The 25770-nt window shown below is 41.4% G+C and overlaps 1 protein-coding gene across 4 annotated transcripts in view; it reads right to left on the bottom strand.

The window, feature by feature from the left end:
* The window catches only part of SPIN1 (spindlin 1), a 69318-nt gene extending 48493 nt beyond the window's left edge, over positions 1-20825 (bottom strand). The window contains exon 1 of one of the 4 annotated variants that reach the window (XM_064735309.1): positions 20753-20825. The gene's annotated coding sequence lies outside the window, so the exon portion shown is untranslated. Of the gene's footprint in view, positions 1-19598; positions 20105-20526 lie in introns of those variants that run through there. The other 3 variants (XM_064735307.1, XM_064735306.1, XM_064735310.1) reach the window with 3 other exon arrangements.
* Between the last annotated feature and the right edge of the window lie 4945 nt (positions 20826-25770).

Genomic DNA, 25770 nt, shown 5'->3' with positions numbered 1-25770 from the left:
ATCCAAGGATGTCTGATTTATAATCAATTAGGCCATACAAACTGATAGAAGGGCTAGAGCAAATATTCAGTTCACCAACTAATAATGAAAAAATCTCACAGAATCATTAAGGTCTGAAAAGACCTCCAAAATTAACTGTCCTTGACAGAAAATAAGGAATTTTTTGTGGAACTTAGTGCTACCATCCAGTTGACAAGCAAGAACACAATCTTGCTTGTCAACTAGATTGTAGCACTAAGTGCTACATCCAGTCACTTCTTTCACAATTTCCTGGGCAGCCTGTGACTATACCTCCAAAAATATTTGTAGCTTAGTTCACAAACATGCATCATAGAGAAGTACTGAATCAAACATCTTGGTCAGAAAACTCTTATCTGACAAGTCATGTCATACATAATTTTCACTTATTTATTCAAAAGTTTTAGCCAGTCAACACCAACACGCAGGGCACACATAGGCCCATACACTGCAATTTCTTGAAATCTAAAAGAGAAAATGTTTTTTAAATATTATTTGAAGTATTACTTAAGTTGTTTTATTGCTTTTGTACTTTATACGAAAACAGTATTTTCCATTACAGTACATAAAACTCAATTGATTACACACTTGATCTTATATTACTACTCACAACTTTCAGAACAAAAGAGGCAGTACAGAAGTTAAAAGCATTTTTCAAATTTCCTTGCAGTCATCATCTATCAGGAATAGAACTAATTAAAACTAACACTGGTCAGAATGTAATGCAACCACATGCATCCATGCATGTGAAAGCAAGAGAAAGAAATGCTCACAGGTTAATTCAAGTGACCTCTCTGTTTGATGGCTTAAAAAGGCAGAAAACTTATCTAGAGTTTTCTGATCTAAAGTTTCTCTGGGCTTTCTAGATCTAAAGCCCAGAGAAACTTATCTAATATAGCTGACCCCAGCACACAATTATCACATGTCAAAAAGTATACACTTTGCATACTTGCACATTAAGCAAGGGACAGTTTGAAGCTACTCAGAATAAGTAAGGTAACAAGTATTTCTAGATAAAGAGCATGAAGCTATTTTGCCAGCAGAATAATTAAAGAGGATTATGAGCTTTAGATCTACAGGAGATCCATTCCTTTCCTATGTACACAGGGAAATAGTTTCCCTTTTACAGGAAGCATTCATATAAAATTCTTCTTTCTGATTTGCTTACTACTCACTGCTTTACTGAAATATAGTTACATATCTGTACTACAATTACTAACTACACAGGAGGTTCTTCACTGTTTTTTTGCTACTAAAGTTCTCAGAGCCGAAAGCCGAAACAGTTGTCTTTCTTAGGTTTTTTACTTCAAAGAGTATCTTTTATCACAGTTAAACCAAGACTTTTTCCACTCTCTAAAGCAGGTAATCTGTGACAATAAAATCTACTGATATTAGAAATGCTTCAGGCATTTTCAATATAATTTCAGAGGCCAAATATTCCAGCTCTAAATAATGCACTGACCATTTAGCCCAGTTTTCCAGCAGCTCAGCATCTTCCTTTTATTTTTCTGTATTGTTAAGATCTGAAGATTTAGCACATGTCCCTGCTCTAAAGAAAGATTTGGTTAAAAAGAAACCTGACTTCTCTTCCTCCAATTTCCCAGAACACTGGCTATTAAATTATAACTTCCTGACAAGCTGGTGAATTTTATTTTCTCCATTACATTCTGTGCTAGGTTTGGCTGGGGTAGAGTTTAATTTTCTGGTTGGTATGGGGCTGTGTTTTGGATTTCTGCTGAACACAGGGCTGATAACATCAGGAACGGTTTTATTATTGTTGAGCAGACTCACACAGGCCTAAGGCCTTTTATGCTTTTTGTACTGCCATATTGTTGAGGAAACTGGGGGTACATGGGAGGTTGGGATGGGACACAGCCAGGACAGATGACCCAAACTGACCAAAAGGATGTTCTGTACCCTACGACATCATGCTCAGGATGTAAAGGTGGGGGGAAGAAGAAAGGGTTGGGGGACATTGGAGTGATGTCATTTGTCTTCCTAAGTAACCATTATGTGTGACGTGACCCTGCTCTCCTGGGGAATGCTGAACACCTACCTGGCCATCAGAAACAGTAATTAAATCCTTGTTTTGCTTTGCTTGTTTGGATGGCTTTTGCTTTCCCTATAAAACTGCCTTTCTCTCAACCCATGAGTTTTCTGGCTTTTACCCTTCCAATTCTCTCCCTGACCCTGCTGGTGTGGGAGTGAGCAAGTGGCTGCATGGAGCTTAGTTGTATTTATTTGGTTGCCAGCTGTATTTAACCATAACACAAGCCTTAACACTTAGTTCTACTAACGTGCCGGTAGTTCAGTGACCCAATATAGGAAAATAATCCTGGCCCTCAAACCAAGTTAAATTTATCACACCATAATGAATTTATCACTTCATAATCCAATTCTCTTCAACATCTTCACTGATGGTTGAAGAAAAACATTATACTGGATTTTCTGGGTAACAATAGAGGATCATTTTCACGTCAACACCAGCCAATAACCAAGGACAAAGTCATGACTGACAAATCTGGTGGCCTTCTACAGTTTTGGTGCTTGAAGGAAGAGTGACTAACATCATCTACCTGGACTTGTGTGAAGTATTAGACACTGTCCTGCACAACACCCTTGTCTCTAATCTCAAAAGACATGATTTGATAGATTAGACAACTTAATGAGTAGAAAATTTGCTGGAGGGCTGCACTCAAAAAGGTTGTGGTCAACAGTTCAATATCCAAGAGGAGAGCAGTGACAAGTGGTCCTTAGGGGTCAGTACTGGGATCTGAATTGCTCATCATCTTTGTCAGCAACACAGCCAGTGGGATCAAATGTACCCTCATCAAATTTGCTGAAGACTCCAAGCTGTATAGGGCAGTCCACACGCTGGAGGGACATGCTCCATCCAGAGGGACATGGACAGGCTTAAGAGATGGGTCTTTGGGAAACTCATAAAGCTCAAGAGGGCCAAGTGCAAGGTGCTGTACTTGGCCTGAAGCAATCCCAAGCACGAATACAGACACTGGGCAGACAATCAGTTGAAGAGCAGGCACAGAGAGAAGGACTTGGGGGTGTTGGTAGATAAGAGGCAGATCAATATGACTCAGTAATGTGTGTTTGCAGTCAAGAGAACCAATCACATCCTGGGCTGCATCAAAAGTAGTATGACCAGCAAGTCTGGGAAAGTGGTATTACCTGTCTAGTCCACTCTCACAAGTGGACTAGAGAGCTAATACCAACTGCATGGTATGCACCTGGAATACTGCATCAAGATCTGTCCCCCAGCAGAGACAAAAACACAGACATGACCTGTTGGAAGAAAGTCCCAAGGAGGGCCACTGAGCTGCCATGTCAGGCTGAGAGAGTTGGGGTTGTCCCGCCTGGGAAAAGAAGGCTTTGGGGAAACCTTACAGCAGCTTTTCAGTAGCTGAAGAGGACCTACAAGAAGGCTGGAGAAAGACTTTTTATCGAGACAAGACATGAGGGAGTGGCTTCAAAGAGAGAATAGGTTTAGATTAGGTATCAGGAAGAAATTTACTGCGCAGGTGGTGAGGCACAAGAACAGGCTGCTCAGAAAAGTTGTGGATGCTCTATCTTTGGAAGTGCTCAAGGCCAGGCTGTATGATGCTTTGAGCATCCTGATCTAGTGAAAGGTGTCTCTGCCCACGGCAGGGGGGCTGGAACGAGATGATCTTCAGGTCCCTTCAAATTCTGTGATTTTTAAGATCCCTATAGCCTTATACCATAAAAAAACCTGCTATGCAAAAAAAAAACAAACCCTCTCAACTAACTAAACTGAACCCTCAGCCCAGTTTTCTTCAACATCTTTATTAAAGACTTGGATGCATGACTCAGATGGATACTAAATAAGTTTGACAGGGGCACTAAATTAGGAGATGTTGATCAGGACTGAGAGACATCTTGACAACTAGAGAGGCGGGTGATCACCAAACTATTAAGTTTAACAAGGGCAAGTACTGACTTCTCCACCTGAGACAACCCTGGATATATGTACAGACTAAGGAACAAGAGGCTGGAGAGCAGCACTGTGGAAAGGGACCTGGGGCCACTAGTCAAAAGAACTTGAATATAAGTCAGCAGTGCCCTGGCAGCCAGGAGGTGCCAGGGGTGCATCAGGCACAGCACTGCCAACAGAGGAAGGGGATTGCCCCACTCCGCTTGTACTGCACTGGTTCAGCCTCACCTTGAGTGCTGTGTGTAGTTTTGGGAGCCACAATATTAAAAAAAGACACTAAACTATAAGAGAGCATCCAAAAGAGAACTACAAGGATGGTGAAGGGTCTGGAGGGGAAGCTTTATGATTGGTCTTTTCAGCCTGGAGGAGACTGAGGGGAGACTCATAGACTTCATTGCAGTCTACAACTTCTGCATGAGGGGAAGAGGAGTGGAAGGTACCAACCTTTTCCCTCTCATGACCAGAGGCAGACCTTGAGCAAATGGCAAGAAGCTCAGCCAGGGAGGCTTAGGATGGATGTCAGGAAAAGGTTTTTCGCTCAGAGGGTGACTGGGCACTGGAACAGACTCCCCAGGGAAGGGGTCACAGCACCAAATCTGTCTAGTTCAAGAAGCATTCAGACAACTCTCTCAGGCAGGCACAGGGTGTGATTCTTAGGAATGGTCTTGCGGAGGGCCAGAAGTTGGATGTGATGATCCTGATGGATCCCTTCCAGGTCAGCATGTTCTAGAATTTTGTGATTTAGTTTTTATCAGCATTTTCTTTTAGTAGCTTTTAAAAAACATATTACCAACTTAAATAAAACTAAAACAACAGTTTTCTTAAATTACGCCTACCTTATTAATCTATAGCTTTTCCAACTACTCTTGTATTACTCTGTACAGTGAAAGCTTCAAAGGGCTTTTCCTCTTGCCTGTAAAACGTATAATAAAATACAATCTTAGAGAACTAGACCTTAAAAGTCCTCAATATTATCATCTCTTCTGTTGTTTAATTGAGGGTAGGTTAAATTTAATATAGCTAAAGCAAATTTTTCAAGTCTTGTATTTTCTATTTACCATTTAGCAAGACTTTCTATTCTTATTTTTAAAATACACTGCCTAAAATTATTCTCTGTATGCATGCTTTCATTTTATCTTTCAAATTATTAATGGAACTTTAATGAAAACTAACTCAAGGACACACTAAACATGGTTTATCAGGACTCAGGAGATCGTGCAACAAGTCATTACTTATAAACACCTTTTACAGCTCAAGAAACTTACCTTCATAACAAAAACTACCTCTGAGCACACACCTATAATTTATTACTTACATTTATAGCTCCCATAAGTGTAGGTTACACTAAGACAAGTTTTCATCTGAAGAAGTTTAGCTGACTGATGAAAACAGTATCTTTTCTGACACAACTCTCACAATACTTCACTGTGTTTGAGAAAAAAACTTCTGAGATATAAGGTTTTGTCTTCGGTTACAGGTGCTTATGGAGCAAAAATAAAGTTGTTTTTTTTTAAATGCAATGAATAAATGATGAAGTAAGAACAAATTTCCAGACAGACATTCTGGTATACACATGCATCTATAAACTCATCACATTTTACAAGTATACCTTAACACCTGCATCATCCACACAGAAAAATTAACGTAACAACCTTCAACAACAACGATTCTCCGTTTTGCCTTCACAAATCTTAATGGCAGTGATAGAGTGGACACCTCTGAACCCTCAGGCTTTCAGCAGTAAAAAGTGCCGTTACTTCTAATAAGCAAAACAATCCAAGATGGGGATCAATTAATTACAGTTTTTTATATCTGTTTCCTAAAATGCACTAAAAGATCACCAGTTATACAGAGCTTACATTAGCATCACACAAACTGAGAAATCCCCTTCAAATAATTATAGACTAATTTTCATTATTCCAACCCATTAGTGGCAGATACTTCTGCTGGGAAGATCATCTTTTGGTAGAAAATTCTGTAAATAATCAGACATACTATGCTTCAGTAAGTGACTATTTAATTGTCCACAGCTGCACAACCTTTCAACTTGCACCCTAATTTAACTATCAGGAATAGAGTCATTAGAGTGAAGGTAACATAAAAACCACATTTATACTTAGTTTCACGTGGAGCATAAGCAGAAAGTTTTTAATAGTTCTCTGAACTCAGGAACTTGCTTAGCATCCCTAACACCAGCATGGACATGATACACTGAGCGATTTTTTCAACTGCACTAAAAATGCAGATGTCCATAGTCATGTTATTGTTCCCCTCTCCTACCAAATAAATGAACCAAAGACCAGCTGGTCTTTCTACCTCTGGAATTTTAAAAATGCACAAAGAAGGGCAAATGGAATGACGTCACTTTCAACACAAGAAAGGTGTACTTTAATCATGCTTTATCTATTTTTCATTCTAGTTTTTCCATAAAAAAGGCACTAGAGAAACTAATGAAACATCCAGCCTCCTATTGTTGTGTAGGAATTAATCCACCTCTGTCCAGAGGTTTTAAAAGTTCTCAGTCCTCCCATAAAGAACAGACAGTTGCACCTGCAAGAGATTACCATCTCAGCTGGCACAGCTCAATAGTTCACAGATCAAGGCTTCTTCCATTGTCTGGGCCTTTGCATCAATTGGAAAGAGTTTGGGAACCTGCGATCAAAACTTACTTAATTTTGTTTATATGTTGCTCTATATGGTCTAAATTCTTCAGAAAAAGTGGCAAAAAACCTCTATTAAATGCCATTCCTAAAGGCATCATACATCAGTGGTTATTAGGTTTGCATCCAAAAAACACTGATTTTTAAAAGCCAAGTCAAGTCATATGGGTTGATTACAAGTAAGAAGCAGTGACAACATTACATAGCCACTAAGGCAGACATCAGCTGCTGACTGCAATTAAAAACAGGCATAGGATTTTGCCTGAAAAGGAAACGCTAGTTATCAACATGCACTAGGGGAAAAAAAACCCAAAAACAACCCACTGACAAAAACAGTGATAAATTAAGGAAAAATGAGATTAATGAGGCAAAAGAAAGTAGAAAATAACATATGCATGCCATATCCAGAATGCTAAAACAAAATAAAAAAAGCTCAATTAACTCCAGTTTTTAAGTTTAAGCTCACACTAAATATGTTTTTGAGATTCACAAAAACTTTCAGGGTAAAGGAAAACTGCAGGACGACAACTTTAAGCATTCATAAATAAATAACCCAGTAAACAAAGGAAAGTTCTCCAGAAAATAATTTCAGAAAACCTTGTAGGCTTAGTCTGGCTTTTTACAAGGTATTAACAGTGAAACTGTGCAAAAGCAGAGCATTTTACTAAAATTAAACTGATTAAATTGTAATAGTTCCTTATTTGATCTGCTCCCCACACAGACAATATTACAATCAGATTAAATATTTGGCTAAGGACTCATTGACATTTTGACGCGTGTTTGCCCTTTGAAGCACTCCTTGCTTGTCTCTTGGTTCAAAAAATAAATCCCAAAAATTAAACACAAAATTGCAAAAGAAAATTTCATGTATCTGGTATTAAAACCCATATTTTGGCTGTTCTACTGACTAGAAATGAAGCTAATGAAGGGATAAAAGAACTGATTCATGCCAAATAAGCTTACAAGAACTTCCTTAAAAAAAAAAAAAAACCCAAAAAAACCCAACAAATGAAATACGCTTGTCAACATAAACCTTCAAGTTCTACACTAAATCATGCAGTGGTTTTAAAATAAATTTCTGGTCCATTTTCTAATGGCTAAGAACAAATGTATCTGTTTTCCTATACGTACAGATGGTAGAGCAAAACTAATAAAAAAAAAATTCCATTACTGCAACATTATGCAGACCTTAGTAAAAGAACAATGAAGATACACATAGCACATTTTAGAGGACTTTTCTTATAGCTCTTGTCCACTCTTCTCTCAAGCAGCATGAAAAAGCACAACCTCTTTTATTAATGAATTATTTGCCTATGCTAACAGAACACAGGGTTTAATTTCAGTACTATTCTGTCCTTCTACTATGGAATCATCATCAACTATCAAAGTTTAGCCAAACAGCTTTAAAAACAGTGACAAAGTTTACAATCTATTTATTAATACAAAGGTATTATTTCTTTTTACTATACTGCCACAATTCTTCCTATGGCTGCACCATATACCAAGACACTGAAGTAAAACTTCTTTTAAACCACACTCTTACAGGCAGTGCAAAAATACTTGCTGATTTAACTTTGTGTATGTTCTAACCTACAGCCTGATCATTTCATACTTACATGGTCCTCCATGCTTAATCTTACAAAATAAGGCTTTTTAAAAAAATATAAAGAAGAGATCTATCTAGTACTTATGCAAAGCCATGATAACCTCCCTTACATCACTCTATCCAAAGGTAAATCTTAACCCACTCCTAATTGTCCAGTCTACTGCAAATACCTTTGCATTTAACCACAGGGCAAGAACTTGCACCGCTGACACAACAAGAAGCTGTCACAGGCTTGTGTAACCATCCTAAGCAGCACACCTTTGCATCATGGTAAATGCGAACTGGGTAAGTTTTTCATGATGATCACAGGGCTGGAACACATCACTACAAGAGCAGGTTGAGAGGTGGGGTTGCTCGGCCCCAAAGAGAAGGCTTTGGGGTAACTTTATGGCAGCCTTTCAGCTGCTACAGGAAGGCTGGAAAAAGACACTATCAAGGCAAGGAGCAACAGGACATGAGGGAGAGGCTTCAAAGTAAGAGAGAATGGGTTTAGATCAGGTATCAGGAGGAAATTCTTTACTGTGCAGATGGTGGGGCAATGGAGCAGCCTGCTCAGAAAAGCTGTGGATGCCTCTTGTCTGGAAGTGTAAAGTCTGCCTCAATAAGCCCTTGTGCATCCTGGTCTAGTGGAAGGTGTACCTGTCTATGGCAGAGGAGTTGGAACTAGGTGATCTTTAAGATCCATTCCAAACCAAACCACTCTGTGGTTCTAGAATTTTCTTTCCTGGTAGACAACTGTCCTCCCCTCCCTCCAATAAAAAAACCCAAAAACTCATGCACAAAAATAACAGTTGCCCAGGATATGAAGCAGCACTGCACAATCACTGTGTTTGCTACCACTCTATGGTGAATGCAAGTGAACTTCCAGTTGTATAATGCAATTATTTTCTTAGTAATGCTCTTACAGAGAGAAGTGACACAAATAATTTATTACAGCTCTAAGCAAGTGTACTGAATTTGGTTTGGAAACATTTACAAGTCTCTGGAAACCATGGAGGAAAAACATCTATTTATGAAAGTAAGGCACTTCACTGTTCTCTGCTCGTGTCTCTTCAAGGAGTATACCTCAGTTAGCCTTTGTCAGAAGACTAGGTTTAACTTCTATTGTGCTAGACAGAGGAGGATTGCTCCAAAGCCAAAAGGATCACTCCAACGTTCTGGAAGAGCAAGCCTAGGGCAAACATACCAACCCTTCTGTTAGAAAGTAATGGAGTGGTAAGTTACAGCACTTATAAGTCTTTTAGGTTTAGTAATCACGGCAAATCAAACTCCTGTGTTGATAACTCTTGGGAAGGTTGGCTGATCTTTCTAAGCATAATTTTAAGTACATCACAACCACTTCCCCACAATGCAGGCCACCAGGACAGCTATATACACCTGCAAACATGGAGGAAATACAAGCAGCATAGTTTTCAGGGGCAGGGGGATGATCTCCGTTAGATGGAGCCCTTTTAGTCTGTGCATTGTAAGTACCAAATCATTGACTGATGTGTTTGACTATCCTGAGAAGATACCACTGCAAAACTAAATTAAACCTAGGCATAATAAAAGAAAAATCCTAAAACAAATGTAAGAATTTGTGATACAAATACTTGTAAAAAAATTCTTGTGCAACACAACCAGATATCAACTTCTAATGCAAACAAAGTGCATAAACATTCAAGATTCTTATATTATTCATGGCATTGGCTGGAATGTCAAAATTTAATTGTTAAGAACCCCAACCTAAGTAACCAGTGAGAATATTGACATGTAAGTAGTAATTCCACACTTAAATAACAAAAAGAGCATGACTGCAAAATACTGAAAAGGGATAAGGTTAGAAAACAGTTACCTACATTAGAGCTTTCTATACAACCAAAACTATGACAAGATTAGCCACAAGATCATTTATTCAAAGATTTCAGAAACATGCATGCAAACTTCTCCCATACCAACATCACAGTAGCTACAAACATAACAGACAGTTTTTAATAAATCAGATATTAACTTGGATTTCCACTGGACACAAACACTGATTGCCCCTATTCTAATAAAAATGTAGCTCTGTTTCTTAAATCAGCCAACAGCAGGAAGAGGAATTAGAGTGAAAGTATTGATAAACTTTGGCCTCTTCTAGTCAGAAGAAGATGGACACATTTTTTTACAAATTACTGCAATGAAGGAGCAGACAATACCATTTTTGCAAACTGAAACACGATCACACTGAATACTAAATGCATATTCCAAGCACAGGAAAATTTCTCATTATATACCTCATTTTGAAAAAATCTTACATAGTTAGACAATTCAAATCAATAGCATTTTTCATCCTACCTCTGCAATGACAATGGAAAAAAAATAAAAAAGAACAAAACTGAAAAAAGGATTCAGAGAAAATTATCTCTTGGCTTTAATCTACCGTTTGAAAAAACTGAGCAGCCAGTCTTAAACCAAATTTTTCTTACCTATTTTCTTCCTATTCAGCCATTTTAGCTTATATTAAATCAGTTCTCAAATGCATCCATGTAACAGTCTACAGTGGGCTTATAAACCACTTAAGTGAAAACACTTGCTGTTACACATGGCAGTCTCTTGCCATGGCTACTAATGAAAAATGAGATGTTAGTTTTTCCAGATCAACTGAAGAATATTCACTCACCGTCTAAAAATCTTGGCCTAAAGAGATTATCACATTTAAATGGTGAATAGCTGCCATAGATGTCAAAGCTGCAATCTGCATAACAGCAAGTCACTGAAAACAAAATTCAGCATTCTATTATATAAGCTCCAATTGCAGCTAACTACACTGGTTTCTGTAAGTCTGGAGGGTCAGTGAAAGAACAAAAACTTACTCTAAAAGAAGATAAATTAGCTGTAGAAAATTTATGTCAGATATTTGCAATATTAATTTAAATACTTCAGTCAGAACTGGATTCATCATCAAAGACAATGGTACTTATTAAATCACCGATGATACATTCTTCTCTAAGATGAGAACCATCAGCAGCATTGTGATGTACCATGGTATCTTCTTTGCTTGAGCACTGTTCTTTCACATTTTTGGTGAAAAAACACAACACATCCTGCATAAGTGTGTATGCGTGTGTGAGTGTGAGTGTTGGTAAGGGGCAAGGCAACAGAGAGGCAAGTTCAGCTGTGAAACCAGAGACTCTCCCTAAAAGCTGCAGGGACATTGGAACACACCAACCCTCATACCACTAGTATTTCTTAAAAAGCACAGAAGAAAAATGCACAAAATATTACTTCTGATTTTATGGTACTACAAAATATTACTTTTGATGATGGAATTTACATACTCAGGAAACAAATTAGCAGATGTGAAGTATTTCAGCAGATGACAAACTATTTCAAGCTACTCTGGGAAGTTATTTACTGGACTGTGAAAAAATGAACTTTAAGACAACATCTGCATGCATTTGAGTATAGCTGACTTAAAACACTATGCTGTCCTCATTCTCTAGTCACAGAAAGGTATTAAAATCATGGCACGAAGGAAGTCAAAGCTTCCAGAATGACAATTGTGGAGAGCCTGGTTCAAGTATGCCTTAAAGAAATATAGATGAAAGTTTTGAGAACTCTTCATATCATGGTGGGAACACTGATCTTGGTTTCAATAAACTAACTTCAGGTATTGTAAACAAAAGGAGGAGCTGAAGTTTTCTCTACAGCCTGTCAGGAGCTCAGATTTTGCAATATGCATGAACTTAATTAACACGGTTATAAAAAGTGATGGATTGATGAATAAACCGGAGTCAGATGCGAAAAATCAACAATGATGGTCGCTCCCTTACTTCCACAACAATCACCTTGGAATTACTTGTTTACCGTATTGTGTCTGACCCACAGTAAACCTGCCTTCCTTTCTTCAAGTTTGATGGTTAAGTTGTAATCAAAACAACTGCTGCTCTGAAACTACCATACTGTACACAAATAGAAATTAAATGAGAAAGTAAATTAATTATTATAGAACTTGGAGGTAGAACTTCTAGCAACAGCAACAGATAAACCAAGTCTATTTTTTTGCTTTATTATCTCATTTTCTCTTTGAAAAGTTTTATATCTGATCTGAACTAGATTCACCAATAAACACTTAAGTGTATTTCCTGAGATTCTGCATTAACCTAGGTATTGGTAATAACAACAATCCTCCCAAAAAACACACACATCCATCTTCCCTTTTGAAAATGCACATGCTTATTTGTAGAGAGGACTAAATAGTCCTGTGGTCCTTGAAACAAAGTTGAGTCTACTCAATTGGGCAGCAGAGAATGGGAAATATAGAAACTGAAGAGAAAAAGTGAGGCATCTTCCAGCAAACAGGATCTCAGGACGCAGGATATTCTTCCCCATGAAATCAGATGAGGCTCTCTAGGAGTCTGTCCTGGAGGTAATCAAAGCACACACTACAACAACCACACCTCTGCCCTTTTAGTTCATGCCAGTGCATATTGCACCACCATCACCCAAACACAAACTTTCCAAGAAATGTGATTAGAGGCTTAAGTACAATCAAAACCTGGGATGCTTATTCACACCATCACTCTTCCTTCTTCAATTAAATTATACCTAAGAGCAAAACAAAAAGCCTGTGTCAAACAAATCCATGCAAATTCAGTTCTTCATGCTTCTAGTCTAAAACTGTCTGTAATGTAATGTCTATTTCATTTCTGGTTAGCCAAGGTTACAGCACTGGAAAGAGTACTTTTCATCTACTGTTAATACAGCCACATCTCCCTACTGCCATGAAGTAACATTAACCTGTTTGATCTCTTTCCATGCAAGCCACAGGTACAGACACTGTAAATATAGTGCAGGGCTTTAAGATTCTTCCTTTTGTTTCTTTCTCTTGGGGAATTTTCTCCCGTACGTGTTGCTAGGAGACAGTAACGACTGGGTACTTAGGAGGGACAAGCGAAGTGGCCACAGCTCAAGGGAGGGGTCCAGCTGGCTACTCTCCCTGGGTTTCTCTGGGAAAGGCAGAGATGCCACGAGAATTGTGCTGCAAAGAGAAGGGGCTGGGGCAGCTCCTAGCTCTCTTGCACTTGGCTTTGGAGGAGGATGGTTGGAGCTGCAGCTTGGGGGAGGGAATTCGCTGCCGCCGCTGAGGCCCAGCCCAGTTCTGCTTCTCTGCTGGTGAGAGCAGACACTGAACTAGGACCTTATTACCAACCAAACTCACTAAAAAAGGGACTTTTCACCATCTGCTGAGGTGCCTCAGGAGAAAACTCCGGGATCCCAACTGCTTTCCCTTCCCAAGGAGCCTTTTCCCTGCCCTGCTCAGAGCCAGGCCGCCACTTCCCGCCCCCGCCATTTTGGTTTTTTCCTGCCACGGTTCTGAGTTTTTGCTACATTGTAGCGCTGCACCCCCGAACACCCAGAATGCCCCGTGGTTCCAGCTGCAGCTGCGAAGTTTCTGATAAATCTCATCCACCACTCCGGGACTTTGTTGATCCCTACCGTCCCAGCTTACTGCTCCGATACCCCCGCAATAGCTCCTTCGGATATCCAGAGGGAGGATGGCTGCCCCTGGGGGTTCCTAAAGGAAGCCCTTTTTTCCCCTCCCTTCCTGCCCGCCACTGTCAGGGCGGGGAGACGCAGCCGGACCCGCGCACAGCGCCCCCTGCAGGCGCGGGGGAAGCACTGCCCTCACCCGGCCCACCGGGAGCCAGCAGCGCCCCTGCCGGCCGCTACCGGAACCGCACCGATGGGGAAGAGTGGGAGGAGACTTCCACGGGATTTCTGCTCTGCTTTGCGGTCGCTGCCACCGCTGTTGGCTTGCCTTGCTATACACACTGGCAAAGAGCTGCTATTCTGTTTCTCGTATCCTCGCCTGAAAGGCCCTTAATTTCAAAATTATAATAATTCAGAAAGAAGAGCATAATATTTTGCATTCCAAGGGACACTCTTGCCTTCCTTAGCAGACAGTGTCTTTCAAACCAAGACACACAGGTATGTGAAGGATACTGAAGGCAGGAGTGAAACTTCCCCTGACTTGAGCAGATAGGAAAGTCCGCTTTCCCTCTGGTCTTCTGTCTGGCACCTAACAGTATGTATGCTTTACTGACAAAAAGAAGTGCATAAGACAGAGATGTAATTCACCTGAGATGTACTCCTGCAGTCTAGGAAATGAAGATTTCTGTGCTTATTTACTCCTCCCTTCAGCAGTAGGGAGTGATGACCCAGAGGCCAGCTGCTCTGCCTATCATCAAACTACCGTTAAGAATATGCAACAATCTGTGGTTTTCAAGTATATTTAACACCTGCATATCCCTTAACCCTAAAAGCACTCACGAACAGATTTCTGTGAAGTCACATGAGAGTCAGAATATATTGTTAAGCTGCTTTTGAAGGCATACTTGTCAGAGTACAGATTTTGGCCTATCACATCTCACAATATCTCAGCACCACAGTATCTCATTTTTAGTTCCACTGACACCTAAGCAATTAATGAGTTTGTGGGGCATCTTTCACCAACAAGACAAAGAACTTCTGAAGGGGATTTCTGAAGAAAAAAGTAATTGCATCCATTCAACAAAGCTCTCTGCAACTGGAATGCTTTGAGAAAAAAGGAGTACATTGATCTCTAACTTGTTTGCCTCCTTTCTAGCTTCACTGTGATGTTTAGCTCATCGTCTAGACCATACATGTTTATTAAACATGATGGCCAAGCAATTGTCCAGAATCAGTCAACTCTTTTCCAAGTATAATTTTATGAATTACACAAACTCCAAATTTGAAGCATTATTTTTACTAATTTTTATAATTCCTAGAAAATTGGAGAAAGACAGTCTAATCTGCAGACACTTTTAAGTGCACAATTAAAATCAGAACTAAGTTACAGATATGCAGCAGAATACACGTAATACTTCCCAGTCCATGGCAGGTACTTAACCTTTGCTTACTAAAAGAACCAGAAGCAGAGCTCCAGACTTCAGCAAACATCATGTTTGTCAAGGTATACAGACAAGTTATTCAACAAAACTTTATGGAATTTTCGCTGGAGAACTAACCTAGAACATGTTTTTTCTTGTGCTACTCAGCTCAAAAAAACCCATTAAATCTAGAAAGGTGAAAATTTCTCTATTCAAAAATTTCAACTAAAATCACAAGATAATATACTGGTCTTGAGCTGCCTTGATTCAATGTAACTACCAATGACTTCCATTTAGGAAACAACCACTAAATTAGTAAAACTGACAGTTCTGAAACACATAATTACTTGATTGTAATAAATCAAATAGACCAAAAGTTTGACATCTAATGACTCTCTCTGTCCTTACACAGCTAGGGTAAGAAATCATAACCTCGCAAAGCTCCCTTTCACATTTAAACTGGTTTAAAAGAAGTTCATGGGAAAAGAAGTTGGGCAGTTGGGTTTTGCCTGTTCTGTTGTTGTTTATGGGTTTTTTTGAAGTCTGTGTTGGTGACACTTTATAGACCTCAGCAGGATGGCACAGACCAGCTAGAATAGCTTACCATACTACAAAGTAGTAACTAATTGATACAGCTCCATGTTGTTCAAAATGCCATATGGAACAAACAGTCTTGAGTTCAGCACCCCTTCTGTGAAAGTCAAGTATTTACTATATCACTGGAATCCACAGAACTGCTTTTGAAATAAGCACCTACTCTCACCAGTATCTGTAGGTGCAGAACTTGAATAGTGTACTGGAATATTCCACAGTAACATTAGGAAATCACACCAAAAAACCACCAACCAACTAAAAAAACTCCAAATTTACCCAATCAAAGAGCTAATCAAGTTTTAGACATTTTTAAGTCTTATCAAAAAGAGTATGAATTCATCAAAATATTTCAAGAACCTCCCAACCAAGGTGCAATAACTCCAGAAATTAAAATACAATAAGGTAACAGTTACAGCTAGTAGATACCACAGGTAATCATTACTATTTCTATATATTTCATTTTGTGGAATCATTACAATAGTGAAGTTTCCAAGTCAATCGTTCAAGACCTCATTTAACATAGATTTACAGCAGTTTCATGACATACGTTACAGAAAATAAATAAGAAAAAATATAACCTGGATTTGTAGAACTGTCCCCCACAAACTGAAAGCCATTCACCTCCTGAATTCTGTATATCTTTAGCAAATTCACATTTTACTATATAACAGCAAGTTAACTTCAGCCACCACATGGTGAAAGCAGTTAGCTCAAATTATTTCACCATTGTTTCAAATGGGTCTGTGAGGAGGCCCTTTTGTCTCTAGAATCAACTGTTCATAGCTAAATACAAACCAGTTAAATGTACTGTTTTAAGGGTCTCAATATGTATTCACATCAGATGGAAGCAAGTCTACACATTCATAAAGCAAAGTCAGCTTCCATTCTTTTAAGGCAGGTGGCACAATAACAGCTAGATAGCATCTGGACAAGTGGGACACATCTTGATATACAGGAGATACTCATTATGAAAACCAGAGTCAAGAAAGATCAGCATTCAGCCTTCCATCATAAAATCACTAACCTCTAAAGAGCAGTAAGAGAAGGAACACAAGACAAACAACAAACAAAAAATTCTCTCACACCTGTCATGAAAACAAGCTATCTAACCACACAACAGGAAAAAACTTTCCGTAAGAGCATTCTCTTTCGGTTCAGCTTCAATGCACAGCTTTCGAAGATGGTATTCTAAACCAGTTTGTTGAATTGGTTTTAGTCACCGATGAAAACATATTGCCATGCCACACCATCAAGAAATCAAACTTTCTCTTACCAGGTCAAAAAAAAAAAAAAAAAGGATACAAGAAAAACAAAATGGAATGAAGAGAAGTATGCAGCAAAAGGCTTCATACTTTGGAAAGGGGAAAAAAAAGGTTAAAAAATTGTGTTTAGCTTCAGTAAATAGAATCCTTCTAAAAATATTTAATTTGTCAAATAGCAAGCAAATCATGCATTACATTAACACACAGCTCTTGCATCAGCTATTGGTTTACAGATCTGAACATGTCAAAGAGTGCAGTCTGGCAACAGATAGCAAGGAAAAATACTGGATAAGAAGAGGGTGAAAGAATACTTGGACTAAGAAAATATAAAGTACTGAATAAGAATGTACTAAATGTTTATTACCTTTAGGACGGTATGGTACTTGGCAATTTCATAAATATTTAGAACTACAGCAAGTCACGATTTACTTGATTAAAGACCTACTGAAAAGCATGCCTACTTTGAAAAAACAGTCAATTTCTAACTTCTCCCAGCAAGCTGATCCCTGAGACTGCATTTACTGCAGTCTTCCTTTTCCTCAGTCTCATTTGCCAAACGCTTTCTGAAAAGAAGGCTTTACTAGTCTCAGGTTTTTAATTTGGCTGAATACAGCCAAATAACTCACATAACTCACAGAGGCAAAAACACTGGAGGGTCTTCACTAAGTGAAGATGCAGAGATTTGGCAGGTTCTTCAACTACATCTGCTCCTTTTGGGCTCTGATCCCCACAATACTGATTTTTGACTAAATCAACACAACCAAGACAGGAAGAAAAACCTTCTGAGTGTCACAGAAAATAATACAATGCAAGGTGAAGTAAAGATGCTACAAAAAGAGGCAAGAAACTTCACAAAGATGATGAAATACAGACAAATGCTACAGAAAAAAAAAATTTAGCTCTAGCAACAAAATTGCAATGTAACAGAGTTAAACTCTATTGCGGATGGCTTATTTTTATTCTGTTTTGCTCTTCAGCCTAAGAATTGGCTCAAGCATTTGAAGGCCTGTTTGGAGGGAGGAGCTGCATACTTAAATGCATTTCACATTTTTAGTAGGTGAGCATAATTTCAAAATGCAGTAGTTATCACAATAAATAACAAACTAACTACAACTGGTAAACTATTCTAGTTTAGGCAATATTGCCTTCAGACTGAAAAATGTAAAAAAAAAAAGTAACTGCCTGTTGCAGGAATCTACTGATGTATCAGGCTATAGACTTTTACTCTGACTTTTCCATCTAGAATTAAAACAGTTGCCTCAGAAGCCATGACGTAGATACACATTCCAAAATGATACTGTAATTTGGATTACTTCTTTTAAGTTTTATGTTGTTGTAAACTCCTTCTGTATATTATTTTCTCCATAATCAATGCTTGCTAATCACTGCTTATTAATGGGGATGGAAAAAGCAGCAGAAAGAAGTACTCATATGCAGTATTTAATTCGCAATTTCTATCTCAGGAAAAGCAGCAAGACTGTGCCATTCCAATGCTTCTCCACTAGAAGCTTCTGAAGCAAAGCAGACAAAAGACGACATAGCTAGGACATTTGTTACTTAAGAGCAGTGCTCAGAAACCTATGGCTATCCATGGGTATAAATAAAGACTGTATCTTTAAGTATGATCCTTGAAAAATTAAACACTTGGAATTACAGTAACATGACTAGAAAGCAAATATAAAGCATCATGCCATAACACCTTCACCATTCACCCTTAATTTACAAACTAGAAATAAAACTGTTTCATGGCAGATCACTTTAGATACGCTCGAACTACCTTCAAGTGTTTTGGTTTTACGTCACAAGCAGCAAAAAAATAAGCCATATTTATCAAAGCCAGAAGGGGGTGCTCTGAATAACTGAGGTGGAGGGTACTGAACTAAGCATTTGCCTTGCACTACTAAAGAGGTCAAAAGCATGCTGTCTTGTTTTCATTTGGGAGCTCACTTAACTTCACGTCCCCATGCCTTTTTTACAAAAAAACAAACAAATAAACAAGCAATAACAACAACAAAAAAAACCCAAAATCAAAAAATCTGAAAGTACTCCTTTTAGGAAAAAGGAAATGCTTCGGTTTGTACTATTGTCATCACAAGGGCAAATTAATTTGTGACAGAAAGCTAGCAACACGAAGACCTGACAAGTGTAAATTCCGGTTTACGTGCTCCATGTTTCGCAAGCTGTTTAAGATACTAACAAGGAGATACAGGAAATGCGAAAAAGCCAAAACGCCGATTTTACGGGTATTAACTACACAATGCCTATTCTGACATAACTAGTTCAGATCTTTTTAATGTGATTGTCCAGAGCTGACCCCTTATATCAAATCGTCCTGAAACGAAAGAAAAGGCCCTAGTTCATTCTGCCAAGTGTAACACGGTATTCTCATCTCTGCCAGCACTTTGGTGCATCAGCCACCCCCCACCCAACACGAGAAAAAGATACGCACATTCCAATCAAGCCTCTCTCAGCAGGGCTCACCCAGTTCTCCCCCTCCTTCCCTCCCTTCCTCCCTCGCCCCAGGCCTTGCCAGGTTCCCAAATCACCCCTGATTTTAGGTTTCATTTTGTTGTAAACAGCAAAACGAAAGGAGAAAGCTTCCAAAGCGAGGATCCTTACCCTTGAAATCCCGCCATGCGCGCAAATAAGGAGGGTGAATTGTTTTTCCTCTCTTTTTTTTTTTTTTTTTTTTTTTTTGATGGGCGATGAAGGGGGAGGGGGTAAGAAACAAAAGCCTACACGGAGGAGCGGCTAAGCAGCGGAGACTGAGGGAGAAGGCGGAGACCCTGGTGGAGGAGCAGGGCGAGCGTCAGCCATGTTGTGTGTGTGTGTGTTGGTCCAGTATTTACAAACCTGCAGCTGCAGCAGCGCTTGGAGCCTGGGAGAGAGAGGGGAACGCAGGGAGGGAGAGGGAAAGGAGGAGGGAGGAAAGGAGCGAGGGAGGAGGGGAAAGCGGCACAGCAGACAAAGGATCGCAGCAGCGCAGAGCGAGCGGGGTGCGCACACACCGCGCCGGCGCTGTCTCCCGCGGCCCCGGCTCCCCCGCCGCCCTCACGCCCCCCTCGTCCCGCTTTCCCGCCTCCACCTCCCCGGGGAAAGGCTTATCCGCCAGCAGCCCCTCGGCGGGCCCCAGCCCGCACACAATAGCTCCGCAGCGGGGAAAGGGGGAGGGCACCGCTCCCCTACGGGTGGATGCGGCGCGGGGCCGTGCCGGGGGAGGGCGGCAGAGCCCCGGAGCCCGGAAGGGCGGGGGGGGGGGTTGCCAGGGTTGCCAAGCAGCCAGGGAGCTTGCGGCTAAAGGGAGAACAGAGACGACACCTCCAGACCGGAGCCTCCGCGGCCCCGATGCCGCCCGCGGCTTCCGGGCGGAGAGGGCGGGGGATCCACGAAGTGAGAGGCCCGAGGGAGGCGAGGCGCGGCCGGCCTGGGAGCGGCGGTCCCCCCACAGCGACTCCCTCCGGCTCTACCCGGTACTGGGCCGGGCCAGGCCAAGGGCGGCGCGACGGGCTGCGCTCCCCCCGTCCCCTCCCTCGCCCCGGTCGCTCACCTGCTGGCGGGGCGGGCGCCCGGGGGTGCCAGGGCTGCCGCTCAGCCCCTCCCAGCCGGGCCGCTCAGCTTCTCTGCGGCGGCGGCGGCAGCAGCGGCGGCGGGCACGGCCGCTCCCCTCGTCTCGCTTGTCCCCCTCCGCCGCCGCTGCCTCCAGCTCGCCTCTGCCACATTTGGATCCCCCTCTCCCTACGCGATCTCCGCCGCCAGGATAGAGGCCTCCTCACCTTCCTGCCAAATAGTGAGCCGCCCGCATCGCGCCGTTCAAAACACAGGGCCGGGGCCCGCCCTCTTCCCCCGCGCTGGCCCCCCCTGGCGGCGCGCAGGCGCACTGCGCCGCCCCGACTGCGGCGGTCAGCCCCACCCGGGCCGCCATGGGCGGCAGCACGGCCTGCGGGGCGAGGGTGGCGGGCGCCGTGCCCCAGGTCACCCTGCTGCCCTCAGTCGGCGCAGAGAGCCACCGAGCCGTCTCTGAATGTCCTGTGCTGGGAGGGACCCACAAGGATCATCGAGTCCAGCTCTCAGCCCCGCAAGGGACACAAGTCGCACGATGTTCCTAAGAACATTGTCCAAACGCTTCTTGAATTCTGCCAGGGTTGGTGCTGAAGAAGGTCAAGAGTGTGGTGCAGCTGCCAAAAGGCAGACTGGCACTTAACCTGAGCAGGGGAAGTATTTGTAAATAATACAAGCAAACAACTGCATTTTGTATGAAATTGTCTTCTCATTTCAAGAGAGGCAACTTTACTGGGAGAAAGAAGATGTAGTTCCTTCAAAACTTAAAGGTTTCCCTGAAAACATGTTGATCCATGCAATAAGGACGTAAAAAAGGGGAGAAGCCTTCAAAAATCCATGCTGAGCAAAAGCGGTAGTTAAAAATTCTTTCCCCCTCTTGACGGGCTGTCCTGCGTGCAGGCTGAGGGAGCGGTACTTGAGGGAGCAGTAATGGAAAACCTGCAAGTTATCAAGACTTGTTCAGCAATTGACAGACCATAGGAAGATGCCATCTTTTCAACTGTTAGCATTAGATGCCAGGTCATCTAGGAGAAAATTAGTATGTTTCTTAATCCTTATGGGGAGTTTTTTCTAATTCATGAAACATGCATGATCTAGACAGAGTGGAACACAAGGAAGAAATTCGGTGAGCCATACCAGTGTAATATGTGATGTAAAGTAATTCATGTTTCTGTGGAAAATGTATAAAATAAAAATTTTTAAATAAATTAAACATGTAACAAAAATCCAAAGAGCCTCAGACCATGGACAGCCCAGAGACAGATACCGCACTGAAGTTGTGAAACTCCTGGTGGCAGCAGGAAAGAATGCCTCGTTAACTAATAAAAGATGTGGCTGGTGCGGAGATGGGCTTCCCCTAGAACCATCCAGGAACACCCAAGGATGATCAGCACTTGATAAGCATCATCAATCAAGACAACTGAAGTTGTCAAGAGCATACATCCGAATACAGACTTCTCCTGACATGATCAGCGCCGCCACCACACAGCAATTGTCCAGCCCTGTACAGTGAAAAGAAACTTCATGCAAATGCGAGGTGACAAAAGGAATGGGGTCACCTCTGCCTCAGGCAGAACAAACTGTATAAAACAGCCCTGCTGGAAACTGGCATTTGTGAACAGAAGGAGGCCCGATGTGATAGAGGTCAGATCCAGGTTCACCCAGCGCTGGTCCCAGGCTCGATGCTGTCTCTTTGGCTGTGGCTTCTGAGGACCGAATTTTTCTTCGCCTTTTGCTATGATTATTAATTTGGCTTTCTTGCTGATCATTTATAACACCAGAAATTTTCAGATGAAACTGTCTAAGGCATTAATTAGGGGAGGAAAAAAAAAGTAAAATATTCTGAAAATATATTGATGAAAATACAGTCTCATCAAATCCTAGTCCATCATTTTGGTAAATCATTACAGCACAGACCTCTAAGATCCATTCATGCAGACAGCGAAATGGGAAACATCAGTAAGATTGTTACCTTCTGACAAATTTGTCTAATAATGGAAACAGTTGGATAGCTGATCTGCCATAACAAATCATACTGGTACCTTTTTCTGAAGCAAGGCTTGGCAAGAAATTAAGTCAGCTTGGGGAAGGGAAGATTTTGTTCAAAGAATGGACATTTGGGATTTCTTAGTTCAACAGTAGCAAATGCACAGGGTAGTATCCAAGTTACTAAGTCACACTTACAGATCACATCATTCATGAAGTCTGTGCCTGTGACAGAAAGTAAAATATGGGTATGTGAAGGTACAGACACACATAACTTTGCTTCAAATTCTTATTGGCAGAACAGGAGGAGAATGTTATTTTTAGTTTCTCCTTTGTTGTTTTCACATCTCTTAATTTCATCCAAGGAACTGTGTCCCCAGTAATTCCTATGATAAAAGGGTTCTGAGATTCTGAGAGATTATTCATTTGCAATTTAAAGGAAGAAACTTCTGAGAAAGAAAGAGAAAGAGAGTGAGAAACAATGAAGTAGGAGACCAAGACTGGTAAAGATGAGAGTACAAGTTAATAATCTGTGTGGGATTGTAAAATCTGCAACCAGCTTTGCATATCATTAGATAAGCAATCATTGGCTAAATTTTCCTGAAATTAAAATAGACGTAGAGTAATAGAATTATGTAGCTAGGAAGGGACCTTCAAAAGTCATGTAGTCCAATGCCCCTGCAATGAGCAGGGACTTCTTCAACTAGAGGTTGCTTCAGCTCAGGTTGCTCAGAGCCCCATCTGTCTGACCTTGAGTGTTTTTAGGGATCAGGGATCTATCCGCTGGGCAACCTGTGCCTGTGTTTCACCACCCTCATTGTAAAAAATTGCTTCCTATGGTCCCTAAATCCCCACTCACTTAGTATATAATCATTGCTCCTTGTTCAGCTTCACAGCTACTGCAAAAAGGTCTGTCCCTATCTTTATTACAACATTTGCTTAAGTACTGAAAGGCCACTGTGGGGCCTCCCTAGTGTCTTCTCTTCCTCAGGCTGAACTATCCCAAATCTTTCCCTTATGCAGAGGTGCTTCATCCCTTTGACCATTTCTATAACCCTCCTGTGGAGTGACTCCAGCAGCTCCATGCCCTCCCTGTGCTGGGAGCCCAGAGCTGGCTGCAGGTTCCAGGTGGGCTCTCCCCAGAGCAGAGCAGAGGGGCAGAATCCCCTCCCTGCCCTGCTGCCCACGCTGCTCTGGATGCAGCCCAGGACACGTTTGGCTCTCTGGGCTGGGAGTGCCCATGGCTGGCTCATGTCCAGCCTCTCACCCACCTGCATACCCAAGTCCTTCTCACAGGGCTGCTCTCCCTCTGCTCATCCCCAGCCTGGATTGATACTGCAGGTTGCCCTGACTGAGGTGCAGCACCTGGAACTTGATCTTGTTAAACCTCATGAAATTCACGTTTGTTGAGCTTGTCCAGGTCCACAAGAATGGTATCTTATGCCTTAGTTGTGTGAGTTGCATCACTCAGCTTGGTGTTTGCAGATAACGCTGAGGGTGTACTTGATCTCACTCTCTGTAACTTTGATGAAGACATTAAACAGGACTTGTCCCTTGAAGGACACCACTTGTCACCTACCTCCATCTGGACAATGAGCTTCTGAACGCTATTCTGTGGATGCAAGCATCCTACATATTCGTCATCTTCTGAACAGTCCACCCATCAAATCATGCATGACTGTTCAGACAGCGAGAATACAGAGATCTGAATATATGGTGTGGGACATACTCCATCATGGAAGGATATTAACAGCTAGTTAATATCCTAGCTAGTTAATAAGGGAAGGATAGTAACAGCCTCTCATAGTGGCTGTGGTGCTATTTTTCTGAAAGGATTTAATGGCACCAGGATGGATTTGTTCTTTTGAGCTGTCATTGACTGTAGGATGCTCTGCCTAAGTGGGGGTAAATAGCTCAAACCTTTCTCTATTTGTAAAAGTTTTCAGTTAGATAGAGAAGGGATTTATGTTGCTTTTGTTTTTGAAGAATGCTGAAGCCAGCCTGAGTCTTTTATCCCAAAACTAAACATTCTGAGGATGTGAAAACCAGTGTTCTGACAGCAACTGACATTGCTGAGGAGGCTGCAGACAAAGATCCTGATTAAGAAACCAGCAAGTGATTACACTGTAATCAGTTTAAAGGTGCTGAGTGTAAAGGCTGCTGAGCTGACATAGCTGGCCTAGAAACATGTAATTTACAGTCAGTGACTTTGTACTATGAAAACCCAGTCCCTCTTCTTCCAGGAGGAACTTGCAACACAGTCCTTCTAGGAGTACATGTGGAGATTCCTCTGTTGAGTGCTCATGTCCCTCAGGGTTGCTTTGCCCATGGTCTTTGGTTCAGATAAGTAGCATCAGTCTCCATTTAATAATTATTTAGCTAGCTTCAAAATTACTGATTTAACAAATAGCGCACTCTGCTAGTAGTTACAGTCCTGACTGAAGTCTTTTAGTCTAATCACTATCATCAATTAAAGTAACTGATTTTCTTTCTTCATATAGATGTGTTTGGTTTGTCATCCTCAGTCTTGCAGAACAAAGTCATATAAGTTTCGATCACACCTATGTAGTCCTTTAGACATAACCGTTGGTTAAGTCTGTGACTAGGATTGGATCCAGCACACCTGGACTTCTCTCTGAGAAGGAGTTCAGAAAGCAAGGGAGTCTTTTCTGAACCCTCTGTCGCAATGGGAAGGTCTCTCTGTTTAAGTTTGTCTGAAGCTTCCATTCAGATCACAACGTATAAGAACCAATTCTAGTCTTCCTACACTTTGTCAGTTCAGATATTTCTGTACCCAGGAAGCCAGACCAAAATAAGCATTGCCAATAACTCCAGTTACCATGCTCACCCAGAAGCCTTTGCGTTGTACCTCAGTGTATGGGCCACAGAACATAAATGGGATGTAGCTGCTTTTCACATGAAATAGTATTTGAGTCCAATGAGGTCTTGTTCCTGAAGCCATCAGTCCATGTGTGAAATCAACTAAGTCATTCCCTGGTCCCAGGAGCAAGAGGTGAATTCAGTCCTGCACACACTCCTGACATTGTGGTTTTGTTATGCAGTTGGAGGAGGGAGGAGCAGTTTAAAAGGAAAACTGCAACTGCTTTTAATCCTGAACTGTGCGAGGGTTGTAGTTGTTGTCTTCTCTTGGGAAGAATGGGAGAGCCATTACTTTGGAAAACCCTCATAGAAAAGGATCCTCAATGCTATCAAGCCATTCCTTACTTCAGGATCTGAAGTGTGATGA

Source organism: Zonotrichia leucophrys, chromosome Z (genome assembly GCF_028769735.1).
Source record: "Zonotrichia leucophrys gambelii isolate GWCS_2022_RI chromosome Z, RI_Zleu_2.0, whole genome shotgun sequence".
NCBI classification, from domain to species: domain Eukaryota; kingdom Metazoa; phylum Chordata; class Aves; order Passeriformes; family Passerellidae; genus Zonotrichia; species Zonotrichia leucophrys.
The sequence above is the reverse complement of the archived record's forward strand: the minus strand, read 5'-3'. Positions and strand labels throughout refer to the sequence as shown.